Source organism: Bos indicus x Bos taurus, chromosome 4 (assembly GCF_003369695.1).
Source record: "Bos indicus x Bos taurus breed Angus x Brahman F1 hybrid chromosome 4, Bos_hybrid_MaternalHap_v2.0, whole genome shotgun sequence".
In the NCBI taxonomy this organism is placed as follows: Eukaryota; Metazoa; Chordata; class Mammalia; order Artiodactyla; family Bovidae; genus Bos; species Bos indicus x Bos taurus.
Window position 1 is genome coordinate 100,034,549 of NC_040079.1, and position 25,110 is coordinate 100,059,658.

General features: G+C 37.7%; 1 protein-coding gene and 1 pseudogene across 2 annotated transcripts in view; both read left to right on the forward strand.

Annotated features, from left to right (window-relative positions):
- Nucleotides 1–25,110, forward strand: part of THSD7A (thrombospondin type 1 domain containing 7A) — a 475,647-nt gene that overhangs the window by 304,759 nt on the left and 145,778 nt on the right. The gene's annotated exons all lie outside the window — the stretch shown is intronic.
- On the forward strand, nt 16,671–17,734 carry LOC113891679 (annotated as a pseudogene).

A 25,110-nucleotide genomic window follows, 5' to 3' on the forward strand; every position in this document is an offset into this window, starting at 1 on the left:
AGCTGCATTGAATGTCATTTTGTAATTAAATCGAGCCCAGGGAATTAAAGTTGATTAGTTGTACAGACTGTACCTCTAGGCCTGTCTGTGGCTATAGATTTTGTTTTATAATTAAGCTACAGCTCAACTAGGGAAATGAGGAATTAGAGCCTGTGAATCTAACAAATAATTTAAAAAAAAATCTTTTTTCTCCCAACTTCCTCACAAATTTCACAACTTTGTTAATGATCACAAAGTGTCTAAAGTCTCTTTTCTTCTAAATTATTCTTTACCAGGCTTTTGGGATCATTAGGATTTGCTGCTTGCTGTTACTGTTCATTTTCCCAGCTGACTTCTAAGGAGCAGGATTGGGAAAGAGTTGGAAGAACCCCCAAGAGAAGTTTTGTATAGATTCTCTTGACAGAGGGGTATAACAAAAATGAGAGACAAAGGAGAACTCAAGGAGGCAATTAGCCTCTCCAGAAAGAGAGGAACGTTTTATGTGTAACAGAAAAAAAATATTACTCATAATTAAAAGACCCTCAGAAAAGCAGTGCCAGATCTCTGAGCACAAAGGCAGGAACTTTGCACCAACAGTCTGGTGTGATGGGGCAGCGGGCAAGTGGGATCCTCAAGGATGCTGAATCTGTGAGCAAACCCAGAATCTGCCTTCTTCCAGGTTTGGCAGGATTTGTCTGTGTTTTCGGAGAAGGCAATGGCACCCCACTCCAGTACTCTTGCCTGGAAAATCCCATGGATGGAGGAGCCTGGTGGGCTACAGTCCACAGGGTCGCTGAGAGTCGGACACGACTGAGCGACTTCCCTTTCAATTTTCACTCTTATGCATTGGAGAAGGAAATGGCAACCCACTCCAGGGTTCTTGCCTGGAGAATCCCAGGGACAGGGGAGCCTGGTGGGCTGCCGTCTATGGGGTCGCACAGAGTCGGACACGACTGAAGCGACTTAGCAGCAGCAGCAGTCTGTGTTTTATTTAAAGGTGTAAATTGATGAGGCAAGTGTACTTTGTTTCCCAAATTGGTTCCTTAGAGACAGAAGGAAAGCAGGGCTATTAGGCTGAAAGTGAAAAATAGTCTGTAATCTTAGTGATTATGTAAGGATACTATAAATCAAATATTGTTTCCATATAAGATGATATAAAATCATACTATCCATATAAAATGATGCTATCCATATTTCATTATCATGTGTTCTATTCCAGGAATCTGAGTACTGATACCTTTCTGTGTGAATTTCAAAACTACTGTTTTCCTGGAGTTTCTATGCTACCTTTCTCATTTTTATCCACATGAGTAAAAGTTAACATCTAACCAGTGACACTGACATGCATGAGTCATATTCACACTTGACAGAGACTTTTATGAAACCCTAAAATAATATTTTTATAGAAGTAAATCAATACAATCCCTGATTACACAGCTACTTACGTTAATGGTACAATAGTAAGAGCAGTATCCAGCCATGACCTCCAAGTGTATTATACTGTTATTGAAGCTCAATTCCTTCCTCTTCTATTAGGTAAAGTGTGTCAAAATTCAACTAAGTGGGAATGTCATGATTATATAGATAACCTTAAATTATTGCAATTCATTTGTTAAGAGTAACTGACTTACTCTAAATGTCATTAACAACAAATGTTTAACATACACCTGAACCCTGATTGTAGCACACCATTGTGTCATGCCACTGTGGTTAAAAACTATTGGATTTCTAAGAATGCCAACAGATTTTTCATGTACAAATAAAAAAAAATGTACACATAATTTTAGGGCTTTCCAGGTGGCTCAGTGGTAAAGAATCTGCCTGCCAGTGCAGGAGACACAAGAGACACACTTCAGTCCCTGAGTTGGGAAGATCCCCTTGATTAGGAAAAGGCAACCCATTCTAGTGTTCTTGCCTGGAAAATCCCATGGATAAAGGAACCTGGCAGACTATAGTCCATAGGGTCACTAAGAGTCACACATGACTGAGCGACTGAGCATACACATAAATAACATTAGATGTTTTAAGTCATCTATAGATAGATATGAGATATATGTACATACATATATTTTCATCATATGCAAGTATTTTTCAAATTACCCTGTAAGATGCTAGATCTGCTTTGTCAAAGGGTATCTTGGATCCCCCAGTATCAAAATCTCCTTAAGTGTGCTATAAAACCAGATTCCTGTCTTATCTACAGACTCACTTAATTACAATATATGGAGGCAAGTTCCAGAAAGCTGCATTTTATGGAGATTTCTGGATAATTCTGATGCATGCACAATGAAGTTTGTGAACCCCTGTACTAAAATGAGAACAGGATTGTTTTGGTGGAACCTAGGAACTGACTCTTTTATCCAAAGACTCCCAGCACCAAAGCAAACTGGCTGGATTTGGGTAATGCTGAAGAAGACATAAGGTTAAGACAACTAAGAGAGTAGTACTGAAGCAGGTCTTTAAAGTAAATTTTTCTGCCTGTTTTGGGAACCATTTCTGTATATCGGCAGAAGTTCCAGAAGAACAAACTGTGAAAGATGGTTGAAGATGACTCTAATATCCCAAGCACTGGCTTGTCATATGACTTCTTAATCTTTCTTAATTTTTACCACCAATTTCTTCCTCTCCCTCATGGAACAAGATATGTGTCCGCATATGAGTAGAAGGAAGGAGAGACTTGAATACTATTTCTTTCCTAAGCAGTTCATGTTGTACTTCTTTTTTTCCCAGGTATTCAGTATTAAGAGGAATGTAAAACCTGGTATCCTGAAGTAAATCAGGAATAAACACCTAAAAAGTATGGAAAATTTTTGTGTCTGGAAAACAGGACTCGGTATGGGGAGAAATGGGGCAAGGCTGTTCTATTTTAAGTCTTGCTGTACATACAATGTATATGCAATTTGCAAATCATGTAAATGCTGAATTAATTTGTCCAAATATATATTTATTAGAGAACAACAGTTTGGAGGGGGATAGAGGTATTTGGAAAAGAGTATAAGAGGTAAGGAGAAAATCATCCCAGGAATAGAGATTACAAAGCTTCTAGTTGAAACTAATATTTGGTCTGATTGAGAATATTCATGAGCTGCCCTAGAGACATAGACCACGTTGAGGATTGGGATGCCAACAGTTGATTAAGGATGTGCTCTCAGGGAAAGCCAATAAGAAAATGGGGAATGAAGAAGCAAAATATTGAAAGGGGAGTGTGTTTTGGGTACCCAAGACCACCCCCAGGTCCTTAATTAAGGAGAGGAACTTATAGAACTTAGTACATGATTTATTTTATCAAAAGGACACAAAGCAAAATCAGCAAAAGAAAAAAGTGGGGGCAAAGTCTGAAGAAAACCAGGCGCAAGCATCTGAGAGTCCTCTCCCAACAAAATCACATAGGATGTGCGTCATTTTCCATCAGTGAATTGTGACATGTGTGAAGTGTTGTCTACGAGGAAAGCTCATCTGAGCCCAGGAGTCACGAGTTTGTATTGACTCAGCCATGCAGTCACCTTCCGTTTGTGTGCTGTGCTTAGTTATGTCCGACTCTTTGCTACCCCAAGGTCTAGCACACCAGACTCATCTGTCCATGTGATTTCCCAGACAAAAATACTGGAATGGGTTGCCATTTCCTCCTCCCATTGGATCTTCCTGAACCAGGGATCAAACCCCGTCTCCTGCATTGGCAGGTGGATTCTTTATCACTGAGCCACTAGGGAAAGCCTGACCTGCTAAGTAGCACATACCAAAATTGCAGACTCCCACAAGGAAAGCAGTCTTTCAGTCTAAGCAGCAATTATTTGTAAAAATGCTTTATGCACAGTGAGCAAAATTTTAATTATTTGGAGAGCATGGAAAGTGAAAGTCGCTCAGTTGTATCCAACCCTTTGCAACTCCATGGACTGTCCATGGAGTTCTCCAGGCCAGAATACTGGAGAGGGTAGCCTTTCCCTTCTCCAGGGGATCTTCCCAACCCAGGAATTGAACCCAGGTCTCCCGCACTGTGGGCAGATTCTTTACCAGCTGAGCCAGAAGGGAAGCCCAAGACTACTGGAGTGGGTAGCCTATCCCTTCTCCCGGGAATCTTCCCCACCCAGGAATTAAACCAGGGTCTCCCTCATTGAATGTGGATTCTTTACCAACTGAGCTATCAGGGAAGCCCAGAGAACATAGAGCCCTGCAGATATTCAAGTTTCTAGATGCAAGCTACAGGCCAGAGTGATCAAGAGTGTCTAAGGGTAGCAGTCTCAGGCCTGCTAAGTGAACTCCTTTCTGCACAAAGAAACACCGAAGTTTCAGACACAGTCTAAGCAGGTAAGACACTCTGGAGTGTCAACTAAATCCCAAAGCTTATAGTTTTCAAAATAAAGGAGCTGGGGTTTTATACTCTCCAACCAGTCAACCACTGGCCCACAGATGCTATCTGGAAGGAGGAAGGTAGGTCCAGGAAACTTCCAGCTATTATGACATAATTGTTCATGAATTCTCCAGTGAAATTTAAATAATTCTATTTTAAGTTAAATGGAAAGTGGAATTTCAGAAGGCTCACAAACTTTAAAACACCCAAGTAGCAGGCATTGAGGTTGTTCAATAGTTGAAAATGTTGACATATCTTTTCAAGAACTTGAAATTGAAAAACCTATTCTTAAATATTTTTGCTTTTTTCCATCAGGATAATACCCTTTGTGCTGTATCTTTCCATAATTATTATCAATAATGTACAAGAACCTCGTAATACAGAAGGAGGAGTAATGAAAACGTCAGTTAAAATTTGTGTAAGTTTAGAAGGGAAGCTAACCTATGATTTGCTCCTAAAACTTTGAGTTCAGATCAATTGAAATATCTGTAGAACACAATTTCAAAACCGTGATCACTCTTTGGAACTGGAATCTACTTCTTAACACAAATTACATAGCCATTATGTGGAAAAGCTGATCTTTTTAAATGCACGAATATGTCCTATAACTGAATTGTTTTTCCATAATTTAGGCAATAAATCAACTAAGGAGTTTCCTTCCTGTAGAATGCTATGTCATTTAATGTGTTTGGAATATAATTAGGTTGGATATTATGCTTAAATCTAAGCTCTCTTACTTTACAATTAGGATCATCTAACACTGTTGGTAAGAGTTTGTTTCCTATAATTCGGTTGAGATTCTCTATTCAATTTGTTGTAAAGATGAAAGTCATTATAGCCTTTTTAGAAAGTTTAAGACAACAAGCTATTCTTCAGTGTTGGTTTGTAGTAATCACAATTTTATTCTGGTCTTAAAAAATCTGGCATCAGATGTCCTGATCTAGCTTTGTGCATTTGTATATGTAAGTGTGTGTGGAATGTATGGATCTCCCTGTGGCTCTGTGGTAAAGAATCTGCCCGCAATGCAGGAGACACTGGTTGTATCCCTCGGTCAGGAAGACCCCTGGAGGAAGAAATGGCAATCCACTTCAGTATTCTTGCCTGGAAAATTCCATGGAGAAGCCTGGCAGGTCTCAAGAGTCAGACACAACTGAGCATGCCTGCCTGTGTGATATGTATATTATGTTTTGATATGATATAAATAAAAAATACTTTTTTATTTGTAAGGAAGTCATCAGGATTGAGCCAGTGTTCCATTGCCTAGCAGTATCTTAGCGAAGAGCAGAGTTTTATAAGGAAGTTTCTTCTTTAAAGTAGGATAGTTATAGCAGAAACCTCGAATGAAAGTTAAGTGAACAGTAGTTTGCTAACCACTTAACTGGATGATATAAATCTCTCACTGAGTGTTATTTACCACTTGAAATGGCAAATGCAAGAGAAAGAAAATAGCTTTTCACTTTATCCTAAGTGGTCAAGTGCCTTAACATAACCCAGGGCAGCCAGTTTTCTCATAGCTGGGGCAGTAAAAGCCAGTATGATAGAAGACACATCCTTCAATCATTTAAACTGGAGTTTGACTGTTAAACCTAACAGATTCTCCTAACAGATTAAACCTAACAGATTCTCATCCCTTACACTGTCTCTCTCTCTTATGTGCCTCTGTGACTTTGTTTATCTCATAATCTCCTCTAGCTGACTCTGTTTCCCCTGATTTCGTTGAGTCTCCATCCCTCTGATTTCTTTCCTACCTCTCAGGTCAGGTGTCATGTAACTGTTGCCGGGCAGTAAACCACCTCGAAACTCAATGGCTGAAACAAAACTGATTAGGATTTCTCGTGATTCTGCCGAGTTCCTGTTCGGGTTTGACTGTGCTCACTTGCAGAGGTTTGGCTGTGCCTGGAGCCAGATGCAAGGTGGAGCCCCTCACATATTTTCCAGCTGATGTGAACTGCCCGCTGAGGTGTGTTGGTGCTTCTTGACAGGGGCTCTCATTCTCACTTGGGCTAACAGCTTCCTTACATGGTGGACATAGGGCACTGCTTTAAAAGGACGGAAACAGAAGCTGACAAGACTCTCGAGCTTGTCCGATGTTACTTCTGCCACATTCTTTTGGTCAAAAGAAGTCCCAAAGACAACTCAGATTTAATGAAGAGAGAAACAAGCTCTACCACTTGATGAGAGACATTACAAAGAATTGTGGCAAAGGATTTAATTTACCACCGTCCACCATCTGGTCACAGTTGTTTTCATTCCTCTAAAATGCAAGGTACGCCCCCTTTTCACCTGAGACTATCAAAATTCTCAGGCAGTTACGTCATCAGGCTTAAAGTTTACTATCTCATGATCTGCATCTAGTTCAAATGTAGATGAGGTATCTCAGGGACAACGGTTCAGGTGCAGGGACTCTTTTTTTAGCTTCCTGGGTGGCTCAGGGTTTAAAGAATCTGCCTGCAATGCAGGAGACACAGGAGATGTCTATTTGGTACCTAGGTGGGGAAGATTCCCTGGAGAAGGAAAATGGCAACCCATTTCAGTATTCTTGCCTGGGAAATCCCATGGACAAAGAAGTCTGGCGGGCTGCATTCCATGGGGTCACCAAAGTCGGACATGACTGAGTGACCAAGCACTCACACACACACTTTTTTATTTGTATTCTTTTTTACACATATGCTTTGAGCTCTTATTTTTAAATGAGCTATTTTTCCCCTGAAGGCAATTTGTCAAATTCTTTCCTATGCATTTCAAAGTCATTTAGTGCTATTTTTTAATTATAGACTTTTTTTTAGGATAAAAAATAGACCTTAAAATATAAAAATAAATTTATAACCTTCTTATTGAAGTGAAGTGAAGGTCCCTCAGTCATGTCCAACTCTTTGTGACCCCATGGACTATACAGTCCATGGAATTCTACAGGCCAGAATACTGGAGTGAGTAGCCATTCCCTTCTCCAGGGGATCTTCCCAACCCAGGGATCAAACCCAGGTCTCTAGCATTGTAAAAATAAAATGACAGTCTCATCTGATCAGATTAAAATTACAGAACTTGACATCTTAAACAGAATTGTGCTTTGTATCTTCCACATAATACCCCCTCCACAAACACAAAATTATTTCCTATGATAGGATTAGAGTGTTTATTTTTAAAAATTGTAAATGTTGAAGAGCTTTTGTCTCTAACTTGAATATCATTATTCCTTTCTTTTTTCTGTGAATTTAGAAAGTACTCAGTCCTACAGAATCTCTCAGTTTATCTGAATGAATTATTTAAGATGTCAAAACATGGAAAACATAACCCTCATATTGAAAGATATTTCAATTTGTAGATATAATAAAAAGTTTAATCATTCAGATAATTTCCCCCCAAAATGAAACCCTTTCTTCCCTCCCCTGACATACACATTTCTTCAAGGTCTTACTCTACACTAGTGCATACTTTCCACAGAGTGATTTGTGAAAAATGGTTTTCCTTAAGATAATGACTTCATATAATCCTTATTTTATGTTACTTGTCGCAAAGAACCTGATTTCAGATTGAAATTGAAATTTATGGTTTCTAGGTGTGGCTACTCTCAAGTCAGAGGAATTTGAACGAAAAAGACAAGATACCTTCTCCGCACATACAACATACAATGATGTAACAGGGAGCAGAAAATCAGAATAGACTCAAAGACGAGAAAAATAGGAAGCGTTCGGCAGTCCGTGGTCTACACCAGTTCTGAAACCCAGCCTGTCTCCACTATATCAGGGGAGGGAAAATTCCTTGATCTAAGCCAGTTTTTGTTACTTGAGAGTGGTTCCCTAGTCCATTTTACTCCTTGGCTCTTTGTTCTTCACTTCTGAACTTCTGGATTTTCCATAAGATGTCTCGCCTTTTCTGTAAGAAATGCACGTTTATAGCTGAGGAACTTCCTTAGTCTGCCTCCTCCTCATGTAAACCAGAGAGCCTGGAATTCTTTTATTCATTTTGAAATTTTTCAATTTCTCGAAGACCAAGGTGACAGTGTTTTTATCAATACAGCCCTGAGTCTGTTTATGTTTTGTAAATAAGATTACTTGTATCATTTCTTTTTAGATTTCATACATAAAGGATGTCATATATTTAAAAAAAAAAAAAACGTGAGTTTCTAAGAATCTCATTGGAGGTCACTCTCTGGTACCAAAACCATATCCATAATGTGGATAATTTGTTTTTGGAAAAAACCTCTCTTTATTTTGGGCCATATATGAGGCTGCTGTGGAAACTGCCTTTAAGAATTTTAGAGGCCCTTTAAAAGACAGCTGCTGCTAAGTCGCTTCAGTCATGTCCGACTCTGTGCGGCCCCATGGACTGCAGCCCACCAGGCTCCCCCGTCCCTGGGATTCTCAAGGCAAGAACACTGGAGTGGGTTGCCATTTCCTCCTCTAATGCATGAAAGTGAAAAGTGAAAGTGAAGTCACTCAGTCGTGCCCGACTCTTCTCGACCCCATGGTCTGCAGCCTACCAGGCTCCTCTGTCCATGGGATTTTCCAGGGAAGAGTACTGGAGTGAGTTGCCATTGCCTTCTCTTTAAAAGACAGAGAGTCTTCTAAATACCACTAAATTTTTCTGAGGTCTTATCAAAGAACTTTTAGCTGCATCCTTGAATTGATTTTTATCTTAGGCCATTTATGACTCTGAAAATCTTTCTCTCTTCTTCTAACTAGAAGAAAGAAACTATTTTATTTTCTATTTCAGCACATCATGGCATCATCATAATTCCAACTGCACATTGAGTTATTCTTTTTGTAGTTTATTTCTCTCTCTATAGCATATGATTCTCAGTGGAAAGAAGTTAAATTGACATTATTTAACATCTTTCCCGGAAACATCTGGATTCATAGTTTCATTTAATATTTTCTATCTTGCAAGTTTCTATAAGCAACAGTTCTGCCAATTTTTCCAAAATATGTAATGTGAGACTCTGACTCCATCCTCTGTTAACAATCTTCTCACCCACTTTTCAGCCTTTACTACATTTTGGCCACGCTACCTGTTTTTGTTGTTGTTGTTGTTGTTATTGTTCAGTCGCTAAGTTGTATCTGACTCTTTGCGACCCCTACAGTATCTGATGCTGTTAATAACAGACTCCTCTGTCCTCCCCCAACTCCTGGAGTTTGCTCAAGTTCATGTCCATTGAGGTAATATTTTAGGTTTATGTTTCAGAAGACCCCATTTCTAGGTACTGAGTTCTGTACCAGATCTGTATGCTGCATAGCAAACCACCCTTAAACTTAACAAATTTTTTTCCTCAATTCTATTGGTTGGCTGGGCCTCTTTGGTTCTCTTTGGTTCCTCCTCGGCTCACTGGTCAGGTATAGTGCACTGGAGGGCTGTTGTGGATGGTGTCTAAATTGGCCTCAATAATATCAGAGAAGGAACCTTGTTTTTCCTCCCTGTGTGTTCTCATCACCAGTGGACTAGACTGGCTTAGTCTCAAGGTGATCCCAGAGCAGTGTTCCAAAAGGGCAAAACAAGTGAAAGGCCTTGTAATGCCTGGATTCTGGGGCAGCCATAAGGTTACTTCTACCACTTTCTTTGGGTCAAAGCCAGACACTGGGCTAGCTATATTCAAGGGATACTGGACTCAATTATACTTTTTGATGGGAGGTACTTGTCAGAATTTGTCTACCACAGGCTACTTCTGTTTCCAATATGCTATATTCCTTCTGTGCTTCTTCCTTAAATGTTAAGATTCCCCGTCAACCTTCTGTTTTTGAGTTCTACCTGACAGCTCCAGCTAAAGCCTACTGGCATTTCCAAATTAGTATATACCAAAGTGAAATTCATCATCTTCCCTCCAAAATTGTTTTTTCCTCCTGGTTTCCTTCTCTCACTCATAGCACCAAGATTTACTCAGTCCTGTTGATAGAGTCAAAACTGTGAGGAGACATAAAGGAGGCAAAGAAGTCACTCCATGAGAATTTGGGCAGATAATGTTCTAGGCAGTTGTTCTTCAATTGCTCAGTCATGTCTGACTCTGAAACACCCTGGACTGCAGCATGCAAGGCTTTCCTGTCCTTCACTATCTCCTGGAGTTTGCTCAAACTCATGTCTATAGAGTTGATGATGTCATCCAGCCATCTCATCCTCTGTTGCCCCCTTCTCCTCCTGCCTTCAGTCGTTCCCAGCATTAGGGTTTTTTCCAGTGAGTCGGCTTTCATATCAGGTGAACAAAGTATTGGAGCTTCAGCTTCAGCATCAGTCCTTCCACTGAAAATTCAGGATTGATTTTCTTTAGGATTGACTGGTTTGATCTCCTTGCAGTCCAAGGGACTCTCAATAGTCTTCTCCAGCACCACATTTTGAAATACATTTCTTTGGTACTCAGCCTTCTTTATGCTCCAACTCACATCCATACATGATTACTGGAAAAACCATAGCTTTGACTAGATGGACCTTTGTCAACAAAGGGATGTCTCTGCTTTTTAATATGCTGTCTAGGTTTGCTGTAGCTTTTCTTCCAAGGAGCAAGCATCTCCTTGATTTCATGGAGAAATCATTTCATGTCTGCAGTCACCATCCACAGTCATTTTAGAGCCCAAGAAAATAACATCTGTCACTATTTCCACTTTTGACCCCATCTATTTGTAATGAAAGATGGAATCAGATGCTATGATCTTAGTTTTTTGAATGTTGAGTTTTAAGCCAGCTTTTTCACTCCTCTTCCTTTCATTAAGAGGCTCTTTAGTTCCTCTTCACTTTCTGCCTTTAAGGTGGTACCATCTGCATATCTGAGGTGGTCGATATTTCTCCTGGAATCTTGATTCCAGCTTGTGCTTCATCCAGTGTGGCATTTCACCTGATGTACTCTGCATACAAGTTAAACAAGCAGATGACGATATAGCTTTGATATATTCCTTTCCCAATTTTGAGCCAGTCCATTTTTCCATGTCTGATTATAACTGTTGCTTCTTGACCTGCATACCATTTTCTCAGGAGGCAGGTAAAGTGGTCTGGTATTCCTGTCTCTAAGAATTTTCCAGTTTGTTGTGATCCACACAGTCAAAGGCTTTGGCATAATCAATAAAACAGAAGCAGATGTTTTCCTTGAATTTTCTTGCTTTTACTATGATCCAAACGGATGTTGGCAATTTGAGCTCTGGTTCCTCTGCCTTTTCTAAGTCCAGCTTGTATATCTGGAAGCTCTCAGTTTGTGTTCTATAGAACACTATAGCTTGAAGCATTTAAGCGTGAACTTGCTAGCATGTGAGATGAGTGTGATTGTGTGGTAGTTTGAGCATTCTTTGGCATTGCCTTTCTTTGGGATTGGAATGAAAACTGACCTTTTCCAGTCCGGTGGCCACTGCTGAGTTTTCCAAATTTGCTGGCATATTGCGTGCAGCACTTTCACAGCATCATCTTTTAGGATCTCAAATAGCTCAGCTGGAATTCCATCACCTCCACTAGCTTTGTTCATAATGATGCTTCCTAAGGCCCACTTGACTTCACATTCCAGGATGTCTGGCTCTAGATGAGTGATCACACCATCATGGTTATCTGGGTCATTATGACATTTTCTGTACAATTCTTCTGTTATTCTTGCCACCTCTTCTTAATCTCTTCTGCTTCTGTTAGGTCCATACCATTTCTGTCCTTTATTATATACATCTTTGCATGAAATGTTCCCTTGGTATCTCAAATTTTCTTGAAGAGATCTCTGCTGCTGCTATGTCACTTCAGTTGTGTCCGACTCTGTGTGACCCCAGAGACGGCAGCCCATCAGGCTCCCCCATCCCTGGGATTCTCCAGGCAAGAACACTGGAGTGGGTTGCCATTTCCTTCTCCAATGCATGAAAGTGAAAAGTGAAAGTGAAGTCACACAGTCGTGTCCAACTCTTCGCAACCCCATGGACTGCAGCCCACCAGGCTCCTCCATCCATGGGATTTTCCAGGCAAGAGTACTGGAGTGGGGTGCCATTGCCTTCTCCGGAAGAGGTCTCTAGTCTTTCCCATTCTGTTGTTTTCCTCTCTTTCTCTGCATTATTCACTTAAGGCTTTCTTTTCTTTCCTTGCTATTCTTTGGAACTCTTCTTTCAGATGGGTATATTGTTCCTTTTCTCCTTTGCTTTTCACTTCTCTTCTTTTCTCAGATATTTGCAAGTCCTCCTCAGACAACCATTCTGCCTTGTGGCATTTCTTTTTTGGGGGGATAGCTTTGGTCACCACCTCCTGTACAGTGTTATAAACCCCCATCCATAGTTCTTCAGGCACTCTCTTTATCGGATCTAATATCTTGAATCTATTTCTCACTTCCACTGTATAATCATAAGGGATTTGATTTAGGTCATACCTGAAGGGCCAAGTGGTTTCCCCTACTTGCTTCAATTTAAACCTGAGTTTTTCAACAAGGAGCTCATGATGAGAACCATACTTAGCTCCTGGTCTTGTTTTTGCTGACAGTGTAGAACTTCATCTTTGGCTGCAAAAAATATAATCATTTTGATTTTGACCATCTGGTGATGTCCATATGTACAGCCTTCTCTTGTGTTATTGGAAGAGGGTGTTTTCTATGACCAGTTTGTTCTCTTAAGAAAACTGCTAAAAAGGAACATCAAATGCAAGACCTAGAGGTGGGAACTGCTTTGAATCTGAGGCACAACACAGTGGCCAGTGTGGTTGGAGTAGAGCATTTTAGGGGCTGAATAATGAGGGATGAGCTGAGAGAGATTATGGAATAGGAAGACAAAACAGAGGCTTTGATCTTCACTCTAAGACAAAATCTGTTGGCAGGTTTGAGTAGACAAGTAACTGGAACTTTGACTTTTGTTTTTAAAGAATCATTCTTGTTGCTTTGTTGAGAATGAACTTCGGAAGCATGAATAAGAAGCAGTGAAGAGGCTATGGCAGTAATTCAGGTGAGAGAGAGTGGTGAGGCTTAGATAAGGGTGGCAACAATGGAAAGGGTGGTGCTAGTTTAAAGGAGACAGACTGATTGGGAATCACTGAGGCAGTTAATAGAGACGGTGGGGTCCTGTGAGCAGATTCTCCTTATTTGGGGATCACAGGGATCGCCAGACATCCTCTCTTGATTGTGTGATTTAGCTACTTAAAAATCTCTTGATGGCTTTCTGTTGCCTCCTGCATAGTGTTCGGAGCTATTTAGGAATCACAGTATGTCTTCCCTGATCTCATCTGCCCTTTTTATCACTCATCTTTCTGTCCTTCTGTTTTTTGCATCATGGTACATTTTAGAGAATTTGGTTATTTCCAGTTTACCCATAATCCCCTCTATACTGCTTGTCACTCTGGGGGTAGGGATCACGTCTGATTTATTTTAGTGTGCTTATTTCCTAGCACTGTGCTCCACATAACAGGTTGTCGATAAGATTCATCACTAATTTCTTTCTTTTATTCCTGAACCTTTCATCTTTTCAGGAAATGACTCTCAATTTCTCCTTAAGTAAACTTTTGTTACTGATCTGGCTGCAAATTCAAACTTTGCCTACTAGAGGTCAGATTAGACAGGACAGCAAATTGCACACTCTATTAGCATCTCAATGTGCCTTCCAATTCTGTACTCTCACGTGCCAGTAACACCAGAAAACAGCCACTCTATTTGCATAAAAAGGAAAAAAGTAAACAATGTTTATAAAAACCTACAATCTGAAGGATTTGTCTCACAGCATTTTTTCATTAATCTGATTTTTGCTGAGATTCAGTTTTCTGCAACCCAGTCATTGAAGCACTAAGTATGGGCTCAGATGCTAACTTTACCATTTTCTTTGGCAAGTTTCTTAAATCCTCTGTGACTAAGTTTCCTCATCTATGAAATAAGGATAGTGCCGTTACCTACTCATAATATTGTCGTGGAGTGTAAATGAGTTAAAATATGTTAAGTGGTAAGAATTGTGCCTTACACATAGCAAATACTGTTTAAATATTTGTTGTTACTTTCATTCATCTGATGTCAATTCAAAATATAGTGAAAAAGGGAACTAAGCACAAAAGCCATTCTTTTTTGTTTGTTTGGCTAAAGATAATAATTTTATTAATTACCCATATTGATCAAATTATTTACAGCCTATCATTTATTTTTTATAACACTGTCATAAAATAACTATTATGTGTATATTTTTATATATATTCAAAACCATGTGTATATACATATATCCTTAAAAAATGAATGCCTGCTTTTCTATTCTATTAGCTATCAGAAAATAATAAGTACATAATAGTAACATTCCATCATAGAAAATCCTTTCTCTGTTACACAAGGAAGTAGATCTCTGAATTGACATTTCTTTTTTTCCACTGAACACATCCTATTGATTCAAATTAGTATTGAGCTAATAAAGTCTTCATTTATTAAATGAAGAGAACTAAGATCATTTGAATCAACTGATTTGAATTTAACCAAATTTTGAAAATTAGTTCTCATAACATTTTGCTATTAGTTTAAAATTAGATTATGAGTACATTTTTTATTCATATGATGTAAAGATTGTACTCTGGCATGCACAGAAAATTTTTGTTTTCTTTCTTTCCTTGGCAAGATAATGTTAGTGGCTATTGTCAGAAATTGGACTTCACTTGACTTAGATCAGGGAGTTTTTGTGGAATGGCAATTAAATATCTGAGAAACTAAATCTGTAGTAATCTTTGAACTCTTAAGACTACTAGTCTCCCACAATACTCCTCAAAAATCCATATTAGGAGGTAAGAGTAGATGCTGCTTAGCTGTGATCCTCAATCTAAGATTTCTTATTTCAGTAGCACCTGGTATTGAAATGGGGAATGAGATATGATAAGCTGTAAGATTAATACAGGGCATTTTCTTGGTTTTGAGTTTTACAAGTAAGCTAAAAGGGGATAAAGAATTTAAGTAAATTAACTATTAAAAAATTTTAATCTTTGATCTTATATCTTAAAGTCTTAAATCCTTAATTAAAAGAATTTGTAAATTGATACGAAATTTTTAGATACCTGTTTATCATATGTTACTTGCCTACTCAACATTCATTCATTCCCTCTCTCATCGACTATACCTCTGACTTTTCTTTGAGGAATTTATCCATCCCCCAAACCTATTCACAAAGCTTGCCGGGATTGTACTTGCCAAAGCTGTATTCCATCTACCTGCCCATAGTGATTGCTTTAAGGATAAGCATATGACCCAGTTTTGGGCTAGAAGGAGAGAATACACCCAAGAACTTATGTGGAAATAACCAAAAAGACACTGTAACTACCTAGTCTCTACATGATGTTCATAATATAAAAGACCGAGACAGAGGTATTTGTTGGTACCATTTGAGCCATTGAATATATCCTGACCTGAAGTCATTATTTAAATCAGTAAAGTGTTTTCTTATTTCTGTCCCAGAATGGATCTAACTGATACAAAAAGAGACTAGAAAGTTAGTTCCCACTTTGAATGAGTGACTGTCTGGGCTCATACTCCCATGTGTATTCAATAATCGCCTCTAAGCAATTACTCAATCTCTGTTTTTCTTAAGAATATGTCTATGAAACATTTTCAAAACCTTTTGATTATTTAAAGAAGGGTCAGATGTGGCTTTTTTGAATCAACTAATTTTGCTAGAAGATTTCTCAGTAGAAGAAATGCAAGGTGACAATTTGATGGAAGAAGAAGGACTTGTTTTATACCTTTAAAGCATTTGATGTTAGATTAAGAAAACATTCGTTGTCCTTACCAAAGCAGAAGTAGGCCAACAGAAATGGAGTAGTGTCTAAAGTGCCTCAAGGCATCTGTTTTTTCTTTCCCACTATTGTTACAAGATGCTTTTTATCCTTCCTGTCCTTTTCTACTCTTTTGTCATTGAACCATTCCATTGCTGGACATCATTGTAGAGATCACAGAAATGACATGATGTCACAGAATTTCTTCCTAATATTTTTCATATTAAGATTCCAAAACGTTAGCTTTGATTCAGAGCTATATCAGAAGTTTTAAATAAGAAAAGTATACAGTGACCCTTCTGAGTATTTAGTTTGGGCTTTTCTAGGCTGCACAACACAGAAAATGGCCATGTGCCATGAGAGAGCTAGAACCCTGCAGAGAAGTTCTGATCACATCAACATTTAGAATTGGTTTGAACATTGGTTAGATCACTAAGAGTCTGCTACTTAGACTCACTCAATCATCCATTCCACAGCATGCATTTAATGATATATTTCAGGCATTTTGTATTAGGTTGGTACAAAAGTCATGGCGTTTTTGCATTGTTGAGCTTTGCCATTTGATATTGGAATACATTCTTAAGTAAATGTGGTTATGTTATACATCATTTTAATGCACACTTCTTATTTTATGTTTTTTGCTAAAGAGTTATTACTTGCTGTTTATTTTCTATTTTAGACTATAGAAATGATGTTAGACAAAAAAGCCAATTTGAGTGTTTTTTTATTTGAGTTCAAAATGGGTTTTAAAGCAGCAGAGACAACTCACAAGATCAACGATGCATTTGGCCCAGGAACTGCTAATGAACATCCAGTGCAGTGTGGTTCAGGAAGTTTTGCAAAGGAGACCAGAGCCTTGAAGATGAGGAAAGTAGTGGCCAACCATCAGAAGTCCACAGTGACTAACTGAAAGCAATCATCAAAGCTGATCCTCTTAAAACCACATGATAAGTTGCCGAAGAACTCAATGTCAGTCATTCTATGGTCATTCGACATTTGAAGCAAGATGGAAAGGTGAAGAAGCTCCACAAGTGGGTGCCCCATACCTGTGGCAGATTCATGTTGATATATGGCAAAACCAATACAATATTGTAAAGTTAAAAAATAAGAAAATAAAAAGAAATCATTGTTTTGAAGTGTCATCTTCTCTCATACTGAGCAGTAGCAAACCATTTCTCATTCAGGTTCTGATGTGCGAGGGAAAGTCAATTTTATATGACAATGAGCGATGACCAGCTCAGTGGTTGGACCAAGAAGAAGCTCTAAAGCACTTTCCAAAGCCAGAATTGCACCAGAGAAAGTCACGGTCACTGTTTGGTGGTCTGCCAGTCTGATCCACTATAGTTTTCTGAACCCCTGTGAAACCATTACATCTGAGAAGTATGCTCAGCAAATCAGTGAGATGCAGTCAAAACTGCAGCACCTGCAGTCAACATTTTTGGTCATCAGGAAGGGCCCAGTTTTTCTCCATGACAGTGAAAAACTACACATTGCACAACCAGTGAATGCTTCAAAAGTTGAACAGATTTGGCTATGAATTTTTGCCTCATCTGCCATATTCACCTGACTTCTCACTACCACTTCTTCAAGCATCTTGACAACTTTTTACAGGGAAAATGCTTCCACAACCATCAGAAGGCAGGAGATGCTTTCCAAGAGTTCGTGGAATCCTGTAACCTGGATTTTTATGCTACAGGAATAAACTCACTTATTTCCTGTTGGCAAAAATGTATTGATTGTAATGGTTCAGATTTTGATGAATAAATATGTGTTTGAGCCTAGTTACAATGATTTAAAATTCACAGTTCAAAACTGCAATTACTTTTGTACCAACCTGATAGCATGTAACCCAGATCTGACTGCTTATTGCTCAGAAGCCATTAAAGAGGCCAGGCTGGTGGAAAGGAAAGTTTGCTTTATTTTGGATGTTGGCGACGGGGGCCGAGGGTACACCTGTCCAAAGGCCACCTCCCCCCCTGAGAGTCAGTGGGCAGTAGCTTTTATAGTCTGAAGGAGGGTGGCTACATGCAGAAACAGCACAGTCAGCTCTGACAGTCATCTTGAAATTGGTCCTCAGTGGTCTGACCAGCATCATCTTGGTTGTTTAAATCTTTAGGTCCAGAGGTGGTTGTTTCCATTTCTTGAGACCAGTCCTCAGAATTGGGGCTGCTATATCATGGCTACAGTCTGGTCATCATGTAGTTAACTTCTTCTACCTACTAGGGTTTCGATATCTACCAGACAGCTCACAGAATATGGTTCAGAATATTACCAATAGACCTTGAGAAGGAACTAAAGGTCTTTGGCTCTGCTTAATGACTAACCCATTATTATTTGGTTTCCTTTAGCTATTTTCCTTTGTTTCTTCATGTTCTCACTTCCTCTGATTAAACTTACTCTTTGGCTACACTTTTTCCACAGCTAAAAAGCAGGCTGAAATTGTTGGCAAGGATGTAGAGAGAAGAGGACCCTTGTACACTGTTGGTGGGATGGTAAATTGTTTCAGCCACTGTTGAAAAGTGTATGGAAGTTCCTCAAAAAACTAAAGATAGAGCTACCATATAAACTAGCAACCCCACTCCTGGGTATATGTCTGGAAAAAACACTGTTTCAAAAAGATATATGCATCCCAGTGTTCATAGGAGCATTATTTACAATTGCCAAGATATGGAAGCAAACTAATTGTCCATCATCTATTGAATGGATAAAGAAACTGTGGTATATACACAGGCAAACACACCCACAGTGGAATACTAGTCAGCCATAAAAATGAAAAAAATTTTGCCATTTGCAAAATGTTTGAACTTGGAGGACATTATACTAAGTGAAATGTCAGAGAAAGACAGATGCTATATGATATCACTTATATGTGGAATATAACAAGTACAGTGAACTAATGAATATACCAAAAAAAAAAAAAAAACAGACTCACAGATACAGAAAACAAAGTAGTAGTTACCTGTGGGAAGGGGGTGGAAGGAGCAACATAGGGATGGAGGAATGGGAGGTAACTGCTATTGAGCATAGGGCAGGTTCAAGGATGTGTTGTCCAACACCGGAAGTATAGTTAGTATTTTATATTAACTATAAATAAATGGGAAGGAACCTTTAAAACTGTATAAAAATATTCTAAAATAAAAAATTTTTAAAGTATTCTGCTATGGAGGTGGTATAATCAGATAATGTAGAAATAGAACTCCAACTACAGCAGGGAGGAAAGGAGGTTGAAACAGATGCTCTTATTCTTCTTTAAACTAAACGAAGTATATTTGTCTTTAAAACCAAATTTGACCTAGGAATAATCCTGAGGATTTTATTGTAGTGGGATTTGGGTTTCATCAGTATTGCCATTGCTCTTGTTCCCCTCACATGTTAAATTTAGAAAGTGAGGGAGTCCATATGTTTTAGAATTTTTATTTTATATATTTCATCAATCCTGAAAGATTTTTATAGGTTGTCATAATGCTAATGGAATATTCCAAATTAGTATGATATAGCAAGTAAATAAAGAAAGAAGTTATACTGAACACTTTATTTTTTAGTTATTTTAAAGAGCCTCTGATAATGTAGCTATAAGGATGTCTTTCATAATTACTGGAGAAGATCATATCCAAATGTTACATATACATACTTCTGACCTCTACATAAAAGTATAAAATATTGATAGGTTATTATAATATCGATGAGAGTTGTAATTTTTAAATATCGTGTTTTAATATGCTAGGAATACTTGGAAAAAAGTTGTAGTAATTGTATTAATTCCTTTACTCAGAAGTAGTAGGGTTGTTTAAGTTTTGTATTCCTGGAATTGATCTAATCATTTAGATTGTGACAATGATTAAATTGTGATTAAAATGTTGATTGTTCTTATGTGTTTAATTTAAAATTTTATTTTCTTCTATTTTCAATTTAGTATGAAGAATATTATATTATGTATTTTAGGGTACTTTAATGCATTCATTAATAATGCAGTTTCTTAGCAGGGTGGAGTTAAATTAAATAATAACTTAATGCTGTTTAGATGGACTGTACTCAGGGATGGTTGATTGATTACAGTCAGGGGAAAACACCACACCAGAGTTGCATTTGAGTCATAAAAGAATCCTTTACCTTTGTTCACAAAGTCAAATCCTCTTCTCATAATTTGATAAAAGCATTTCAAAGCGGATTTACTGAAGGCTTAAAATGTAACTTTGGTCAATAAAAAGGTTAGTATTAAATGTGAAAAACATGATAATATGTATGAAGAATGTGCCTTTCATCCCCAGAAAAAAGGAAGTGTTTATCTCTTTGTAAAATTAATAAAAGCAAGACTGGTTCCCTACTGTTTCTTTTTAAAGATACCATAATTATTTAGTCAAATTCAGAGGAAAAATATATTTGTTGAACTTTTCTTTTCTTTCTTTTTTTTTTTTAGGGTGCCAAATCTAAACATTTTATTATGACAGTGAAACCTATAGTTGATATCTTAGTATATTACAAATGAAATTTATGGCAGAGTCTTAAGGCACAAAGACATAATGCACACACACACACGTACATATATACACATACACACATATGTAATACATATACATATAAATGATGAATATATTATATACACATGTCTTAAAATGTCTAAGCTACTAGCTTTAATAAACATTTGAATGATCACTTTATTTTACATATTAATTATTAATCTCTATTGTTCCTAATGATAACTACATTGCAAAAATAAAGAACTACTTTTTGATGAGATATTTAAATTAACATGAGTGAAGAACAGAACAAGGGAATTGAACTTTTCTTTTATGAAATTGTACTTCATGTGGGTTTGGGGATACAAATTAACCATACCTTCTGAACTAAGTATATCTTGATTTCTTAACAACTTCACTGTTTCTCATAGAAGAATGGCAGTAATTCAACTGAAGCGTAATGGTCCATATTATTCTAATTTGACTGCCCACATGCATAAGAGGAGGAAAATAGAGCTCTGGGGCCATTCAGAGTACCTAGGAAAGCTCAGATGTGTGCTGCGCTTCTGCCTGGCTAGGCACATATGACGTACAAAGATTGAAAATGTTTTTACAACCAAATCACCACTGTACTTATATAAAATATTTATTTGTCTTTTAAAGTTTCTACATCCATAAAAAGATTGCTCATCTGAAGCAACTTAGTTTCAATTTCAGTTTCACTGAAACACTCGAAAGTATTACTCTAAATGAGTGGGGTTTGTGCTTTCTGTAAAATGGTACAAGCCTTAAACCTGCTCGAGCTGAACCAGTCAAGCAGGTCATGAGCCCTGTTGTATCAGGAATGGATCACATGGCACAAACCTTCGGAGCTTCATGCCATTCTGGGCAGTTGTGCAGGAAGACTGTCGTTCATCTAGAATGTAGGATACCTTCATTTGGAATGTGCCCTCTGAAGTTCTCCACTACACTGACTTTCCGCCCTTCTTGGAGCTAGATTCTGAGTGCCATCACAGAACCAGGATCCAGTTAATATTTAAAAAAATACAGGGAGTTACCAAACATATGACAATACTGCAACAGCAACAAAAGTGAAAATCAGTGAAACAATAGCACAGTCAATAAAAAGAGCACCCATACCATGAAGTAGAAGCTCTTACACAAAAGGGGAAGAGTCATAAATTATTCTGATCTTTAATGTAAACAGTATATATTATAATCTTCAAGTATGTTCATTTGTGGCCTTCCCAGATGCCTCAGTGGTAAAGAATCTGCCTGCCAAGCAGGAGCCTGGTCTATAGAGTCACAAAGAGTCAGACACCACTTTGTAACGAAACAACAAGAACAGTGTTCATCTATACAACCTCTAGTAAGCTACTCTGAGGAATAAAACCCAAAATGTGGATTCTTAAAGAAAAAAATTGTCTACAGCCTATACTAAAGGGAGTAAGAATAAAGTATGCAATAAAGAAGATCTAAAAGGAACTGCAAGAAACAGAATAAAAAGAATGTCTTTTTGTCAGGAAGCATATTAGTTTTAATAATTACTGTGATGGAGGGCTATACAATATATTCCAGTCTATTGATCTCCCTGTCATTCTTTTCTAAACTTTCAATTATTCACTGCTGAGTCATTTTTCAAAGTTATAAATTCACTTTTTTTGTAATTTTTTTTTGAATGGGAATATACAAATTGCTTTTTCTTTTTTATCAGAAATGGTTGGTTGATTTTGTCAAATAACTTTCCTATATATGTTGAAATACTCCTGTGATTTTTATTTCTTAGTGTGGTGATGGGATAGAGTTCATTAATTGATTTTTGAATGTTAAACCAGATCTATCTGGGATAAATCCCACTTGGTCATAATGCATACTTCCTTTTATACATTGTTGGATTTGGTTTATTATTATTTTGCTGAGAATTTTTGCATCTGTATTCCTGAAAGATATTGGTCTGTATTTTTCTTTTCTTGTAATGTTTTTGCCTGGCTTTGTTACTAGGGTAATATTGACCACATGTTTAGGAAGTTAGAAAGCATTCTCTCTGCTTCTACCTTCTGTAAGAGATCACAAAGAATTGGTATAATTTCTTCCTTAAATTGATAGAATTTAAGGGGTTTGATAGAATTCCCTGGGGTACCCATCAGGACCTTACACTTTCTGTTTTTAAAGGTTATTAAATATTAATTCATTTCTGTAATAGATATAGGCCTAATCAGATTGTCTATTTCTTCTTATGTGACTTTTGGCAAATTGCGTCTTTCAGGGAGCTGCTTCCTATTTTTGTTATTTTTTTCAGGGGTTGTGGATATACAGACACAGGATCAAGAAAGAAGATAGATCAGTGAAATGACAGAAGAATCATTATGTAGAAAGACAGAGAATAGTAAATGTCCACATGACTTAAGAGTATGTTTATTTGGCGGATACACATAATTTACAAAGGAAAACCTCTCTTTATATATTATGTGTATATATTTTAAAGCATTGTTATTATTAATCCCTTTAAAATTTTTAAAGAATACAGCAGTTTGTTTATAAGCAGTGTGTGGCTAGATAAAGACATGGTCAGAGGAGTATCTGAATACAGGGTTGGAACTGACTCTTCAGTTCACCTTCCTCTGCTCTAGAGTCAAGCTCATCTCCTCCTTCTGCTCAGAAGGTTGGCCCTTATACCAGCGGCACAGCATCTCCCAGGATCTTGTTAGAAAGGCAGTATCTTGAGTCCCAGTCCAGACCTTCTGAATCTAAATCGGCATTTTTTTTTAATTGAGGTATAGTTTTTAAATTTTTTAATTGAAATATAGTTGATTTGCAAAGTTATATTAGTTTAGGTATACAGCATAGTGATTCAGTTATACATATATATATATATATATATTCTTTTTCAGATTCTTTTCCATATGCTTTATTATAAGATATTGAATATAGTTCCCTGTGCTGTATAGTAGGTCCTTGCTGTTTATCTATTCTATATATAGTAATGTGTATATTTTAATCCCAAACTCTTAATGTATCCCTCCCTTCCTTAGCCCTTTGGTAACCATAAGTTTGTTTTCTATGTCCCTGAGTCTAAATCTGTTTGGTAAATAAGTTCATTTGTATAAATATTTTAGATTCCACATATAAATGATATCATTTGATATTTGTCATTCTCTGGCTTTCTTACTATGATAATCTCTAGGTTCATCCATGTTACTGCAAATGGCATTATTTATTTCTTTTTTGTAATTGAGTAATATTCCATTGTGTATGTAAGCCACATATTCTTTATCCATTTATCTGTCTATGGATACCTAGGGTGCATGTCTTGGCTATTGTAAACAGTGCTGCTATGAATATTGGGGTGCATGTATATTTTGAATTATGGTTTTCTCTGGATACCTGCCCAGGCGTGGGATTGGAAGATCATATGGTAGCTCTATTTTTAGTTTTTTAAGGAACCTCCATATAGATCTCCATATGGCTGCACCAATTTATATTCCCACCAACAGAGTAGGAAGGTGGATTATGCAAATCTTAAATGAATTTAGACAAAACTGACATTTTTACTGTATATAATATCTCCATCTAGGAGCTTGGTGTATTTTTCCATTATATGTCAAGTTTTCCCTTATTTTTCTCAGTAGAGATTAGAAAATTACTTTTTATGTTGAAGAAAAATACTCTTAGAGAAAGAGATGGAGTGATGCGATTACTGCTGTTACTTTCATTTTCTAATGCCTGTAACTCTCATTTGGTAATCATTTTCTAAAAGCAAAAGTCAAATTAGCCACGTTCTTAGAGGGATCAGAAAGCTCAGCTTTTACTTATGATTCTGTTTCTGAGTAGTGTTTGTACAATGCATTGAGCTGTCTGAAACTTCCATTCAGTTCAGTTCAGTTCAGTCGCTCAGTCTTGTCGGACTCTTTGCAACCCCATGGACTGCAGCACACAGGGCCTCCCTGTCTATCACCAACGCCCAGAGTTTACTTAAACTCATGTCCATTGAGTCGGTGATGCCATACAACCATCTTATCCTCTGTCGCCCCCTTCTCCTTCTGCCTTCAGTCTTTCTCAGCATCAGGATCTTTTCCAAGGAGTCAGTTCGGATCAGGTAGCCAAAGTATTGGAGTTTCAGCTTCAGCATCTGTCCTTCCAATGAATATTCAGGCTGATGTCCTTTAGGATGGACTGGTTTGGGATTTCCTTGTTGTCCAAGGGACTCTCAAGAGTCTTCTCCAGCACCACAATTCAAAAGTATCAATTTTTAGGCACTCAGCTTTCTTTATAGTCCAACTCTCACATCCATACATAACTACTGGATAAACCATACCTTTGACTAGATGGACCTTTGTTGACAAAGTAATGTCTCTGCTTTTTAATATGCTGTCTAGGTTGGTCATAACTTTTCTTTCAAGGAGCAAGCGTCTTTTAATTTCATGGCTGCAATCACCATCTGCAGTGATTTTGGAGCCCCCAAAAATAAAGTTTGTCACTGATTCCACTGTTTCCCCATCTATTTGCCATGAAGTGATGGGGCTAGATGCCAAGATCTTAGTTCTTTGAATGTTGCGTTTTAAACCAACTTTTTCACTCTCCTCTTTCACTTTCATCAAGAGGCTCTTTAGTTCTTCATTTTTGTCATAAGGGTGGTATCATCTGCATATCTGAGGTTATTGATATTTCTGC